Consider the following 5,529-nt stretch of genomic DNA (forward strand, 5'->3'; position numbering starts at 1 on the left):
CTTTACATATATATATATATAATATATATATATATATATATATAATATAATATAATATATAATATATATAATCATTAAGAGTTTGCCAGTTTTAACTCTTAACAATTTCCGACCGTTTTTTTTTTTTTTTAAGTACGGTACAATTTCGGTAAGTTAACGAGAATGTGTTTTTAAAATTCGCGTCTTACATATATATATATATATATACATATATATACACAGAGAGTTAAATTTACACAAAAACAATAATTAAACAAGATAATAAGAAAATAGTCAAACCACATGTAGTTTTATACAAAAATCACATTTGATTCACATGTCTTTGTTCGCGAAGCCACGCCACTGACACACCGTTGCATCGACTATTGGTATAAAATCATGATTTAAATATTTTCTTGTTCTTTTATTTTTCTTTTATTTAGTCATACTCTTCTGAACCTCCCACCCACTATAAATAAACTTGTTAGGAAAAAGAAATCCTAAACCATTCAAGACATTTTTAATGCACAATGCAGCCCAATTTACATTGGTTGAGTAACTCAACCCAACTTCAATTGGTTGTGATTGTGATTGTGAACAACATATGTTAAGAATGATGGTTAAATTAAAACCTAAAAGACAAAATGAATCAAGTCTTGATTGATGGTTACTACTTAATCGTCGAAAATATCCAAACATAAGTCCACAAAAAGAATCAACTAGTATCTAAATACCTATCTTTGACCAGCCTCTTTGGGTGGAGTCGTACCCAACCATTTTCCAACTTATAAAAATACATTCAGAGGTCGTTTACCAACGCTTATTCCGATAAGTGCTTACCGGCAAAATTCAACATTGTCAATTACTTATCAGGTGAGATTTTAGTCTATCAAAACGGTATCGTATGCAACAATTAACCTGGTAAGTTCTAACCATGGCAAGAGTCGTTGCCGTGAAGAACAAACGAAACCAATATAGAAGATAAGAAAAAAATCATATCCTGAAATATGCGTAGGCTTTTCCCATTTACCCTCCACCTTTATTTTGTTACTAGTAACTTTACAGATCACCTGTCTTCAAAATGCATGTCTCTTTCCCATCCATCAATCAACTCTTGACATATCACTATTTTATTAAAAGAAAATAGATTAAAATATGAATTAAATATATATACATACATATATATATATATATATATAACATATCAAGGGTTTATTGGTGACACATGAAGGAGATAGAATACAAGTGATATGTATTCAAAACATAAACCCTTGGATTTGGGCAAATTATCCACCAATGCTGAATGAAACCATATCTATATACATAACATGTACACAAAAACTGAAAACCAATGACTACACATTTAGAAGCATCCCAGTCCCATTATCCCACACTACTTACTATATTATATAAAGCTGAAAAAGGCATAAAGAAGATTGAAAGAAACAAGAGTTTGAGGTTGAGGGTATACCTCTAAAAATTGGAAGCAACAACAGGTAACCCAAAGTCAATTTGGTTATCACTATTAGATCAACCACCACCATTACCTATGGATTTGGAAAACAACATTAGATTTAGAGGTATCAACGGTTCTCAAACCGTACAACAATGCAAGTAATGTTGTCGGAACTGCCCCTTGCATACGATTCTTGCACAAGTTTCCTACATGCAGCTTCTGCGTCTGTTATTTCCTGCACAATACCCACCGCATCCTGCAACAACCATCACTTACATTAGTTTTATTTTATATTTTAAAATGCGAGAAACCTCATTTACACACTTTTGACTAGTTGGGGATTTTCTTGGGAAACAGTCGCTCTACTCTTTAAATGCAACTTAAAATAGTTGTTAAATAAGTAGAATGCTAGGGAACTCTTTCACATTTTGGCTGAACCCCTCAAGTGGCCCTCTTAAGGCTGACCAGCATAGCGCTGAATACATGTGCTATAACAACCCCAGGGATAAGTTTCTAGGATTTCAAGTTAGGTATGCCTCTCATGTCCAGAATTTGTGATTCAAAGACAAATGACAAGAGAACTTCAAAGCTAATTTCTCCAAGTTCCACACACAGAAAATTAGATACCATCAATGGGGAGTTGGCTAACCTTATTTGACAGTACATTCCAGAGCCCATCACTTGCAATGATTATAAACTCCACACCGTCAATTTCTTCCTCCTGTGATTCAACAATGCATCAAGCAAAATAGATATTCATGATCATCATTGCATCAAGAAAACAAAAACATCGATGCAAATAACCTATAAAGATTCTCTTGGTTCCTCTTATATATGCGAGGAGTTGAAAATATATACATAAAGAAGCATACATGTTGAAGACTACACACAACAAAGGATGTGCTAGATACATGTTCAAGTCATATTTTTGGGTTTATACTGATTATGAGAATTTTGAAATATGTGATAAGCTATACCTGAATTTCTGGTTCAGCTACAACATAAGGCTTGAGTAATTTGTCTCCAAAAGCACGAGAAACAGCAAGAACCCCGCCAACCCGCCATGTTCCTGAATTTCATTAGCTAGGTGATTAATATGTTGAAGAATTGGGTGGCAGTTGATGTAATAGTTGGCATATGTTGTGAGAATATTCTAGGAATTATCTTTTCTTATTCACAATAGGAGAGAATACAAACATTTATACACAAAAGAGTCCTATATTAGTAAACTATACAAAGGAGACCAAGAAGGTAAAACCCTAGATATCTAACTATGTATGAAATCTAGCACTACTCCTCAAGTTGGAGCAAAGATGTTAAGCATGCCCAACTTGTTACAATTAAAATCTATTTGGGGTTTCCGCAACGGCTTTGTGAGAATGTCTGCAAGCTGGTGCTTGGACTAAATGTGTACTGGTTGAATCGATGGAGGGTCTGTCTGGATTTCTACAACCCAGTCTCTAATCAGATGACAATCAACCTCAATGTGCTTAGTCCTCTCATGAATTACTTGATTTTTGGCCATATAATCTCTCAAGTTGTCAGCTTACTGATTATCACAATATAATCTCATCAAGTTGTCAGTAATCACTCCAAGCTCTCTTAGAATTCTTCTTACCCATGTCATCTCACATGACACATCTGTCATGGCTCTATACTCTTGACTTGGCACTTGATCGGAAGACTACATATTGTTTCTTGCTCTTCCAAGAAACTAGATTCCCATAGACAAATACATAATATCCTGTAGTCGATCTCCTGAAAACGGGACAACCAGCCCAATCGGCATTAGAAAAATCAGATATCCTACCATCCCCTTCTTCAGTGAATGCACCCACTCGACATGGCCCTGAATTGAATAAAGTATCCCTAAGCCCGGTGTAGCCTTGAGATACCTAAAAACGCAAAGTGTTGCCTCCCAATGGCTTGTATAGGGAGCAAACATGAACCGCCTCAAGACACTAACCAGGAATGATATATCTAGTCTAGTAACCGTAAAATAGTTTAGCTTTCCAACCATTTTCCCATATCTCTTTGGATATTTCAAAGGATTTCCATCATCTGGAAGAAGTTTTCTCGTAGCAAACATTGGGTTGTATGTTGGTTTACATCCCAATAGACCACACTTAATAAGCATATCAAGAACATATTTTCGCTGAAATAGAAGAATCCCTTGTCGAGATCGAGATACTTCTATCCCAAGGAAATAACAAAGCCATCCAAGATTGGTAACTTCAGACTGTCTCTATAGAAATTGTTTCAAGTCTGAAATCCGTGTACGATCATCCACGGCGATAATAATGTCATCTACTTAGACCACTAGTATAATTCGTTGATCATCATGATGTCTAAAAAACACAGAATAATCCTAGGATCTAAGAGTCATACCAAACTCCTAGAGAACATCTGAAAACTGTCCAAACCATGCTCGAGGGGACTGTTTGAGACGATACAATGAACGTCGCAATTGGCACACCTTTGTGGACTCTTCAATAACAAACCTAGGTGGTTGTTCCATGTATACCTCCTCCTCAAGAATGCCATTAAGAAAAGCATTCTTGACATCCAACTGATGAAGCGGCCAATGATTAATGGCAGCCAAAGCTATACAAATTCGAACAGACGAGATTTTGGCCACCGGGGGAAAACCTCTCGTTATAGTCAACCCCATAGGCTTGAGAGTAACCTTGGCAACTAACCTAGCTTTCAACCAATGCAGTGAACCATCTGGGTGAAGTTTCACTGTGAATGCCCATGTACAACCCATTTTGCACTTTCCACGAGGAAGTTGTTCCAAATACCAAGTATGATTCTTCTGTAGGACATCTATCTCTTCCTGCATTGCCAACAACCATCTTGGATGATTAAGAGCCTCAGTTACATTCTTGGGAACAATATGGTAATCAGCAGCTGTGATGTAGGCACACGACTCTGAACAGTGGTGGGAGTAGGCAAGATAATCATGAATGGGATATCTTTGTGTGCCTTTTCGAAAGGCACTTGGATATCAAGGAGAGGGCACCAGGTGAGTCATAAGGCTCGGTGTGTGTGGTGGTTAAGGTGTATCAGGTGTTGGGTCGGACACTGTATCAGTAGGCAAGGATAGTGTGTATCAAGTGGTGGAACAGGAGACTCACAAGAATCATGATGCACTAGTATGAACTCTGGGGTCTCAGGCACTTGCCTCACTATCGAACATACACATTTGTGAAACGAGTATCAGGAGGTACTGTAGGAATAGCAACACTCAGTGTCTGCACAATATCAAAGACCGAAGGATCAGAAGATTCAAAAGAATCAGAACCAGATTGGTTGATTCTGAACCACTAGAGATAGGTTTGTCATCAAAGGGACTCAACTCATTGAAGGTGACATCAGCATAAGTAAAATATCTACGCAAGTAGGACTATAACAACGATAGCCTTTTTGGACACATGAATACCCAAGGAACACACACTTGATAGCACGTGCTATAAGTTTATTATGTCCCGGGCGATGATCATGGACATAAGAAACACATCCAAAGATTTTAGGAGCCGGAGAAAAAGATGTGCCATTTGGAAATTGAATGAGAAAAATATGAGGGCATACGGTTAATCAGATAAAAAGATGTAAGAACTATTAGCTGTAAATTAGCTATTTCTGAGTTTAGCCTCATCTATTTTAGGATGTTTATTATGTCATTGATCACCCCTAAATGAGTGGAGATCATTTCCTAATTTGTAGCCTCTCAGTTGTATATATATTCAGCTGATGTATATAGAAGATAATAAAAGGAAAACACGATTACTTTCATGGTATCAGAGCTAGACTCGATACCCTAGSTCTTGCTCTCTTATCATCAGAGATCAAACCACGGTTTGATTTCATCCCTGCTGTCCTCTTCCTGCTACCRTCTTCCTTTCACCCATGAATACTAAGCCTGAAAACGCTCCTAAGGCCCTTCACCCTGTCTACACCGTGACCAATATCCAACACAAGGTCCGGGTGCTTGACGGYACGAAGGTCTCTTACTCCTCGTGGGTCAAGCTGTTTCAACTTCATGCCAAGGGATACAAAGTCATGTCACACATTGACGGGACACCGCCTCCGGC

At 37.5% G+C, this 5,529-nt stretch overlaps 1 long non-coding RNA gene across 2 annotated transcripts; it reads right to left on the reverse strand.

Annotated features, from left to right (window-relative positions):
• Nucleotides 1-827: 827 nt before the first annotated feature.
• LOC112503517 lies at nt 828-2,648 on the reverse strand. Of its 2 annotated transcripts, XR_003068002.1 has the most exons (4): nt 2,413-2,648; nt 2,085-2,156; nt 1,451-1,691; nt 828-1,104 (listed from the first exon to the last, which is right to left on the reverse strand). It is a non-coding gene; the product is annotated as an uncharacterized LOC112503517 (long non-coding RNA). The 2 variants fall into 2 exon arrangements; XR_003068001.1 differs by lacking the exon at nt 828-1,104 and having other exon boundaries at nt 1,358-1,691; nt 2,413-2,638.
• Nucleotides 2,649-5,529: the final 2,881 nt, after the last annotated feature.

The sequence above is a fragment of the Cynara cardunculus genome, unplaced genomic scaffold (assembly GCF_001531365.2).
Source record: "Cynara cardunculus var. scolymus isolate 2C unplaced genomic scaffold, CcrdV1 Un_Scaffold_3173, whole genome shotgun sequence".
NCBI lineage: Eukaryota > Viridiplantae > Streptophyta > Magnoliopsida > Asterales > Asteraceae > Cynara > Cynara cardunculus.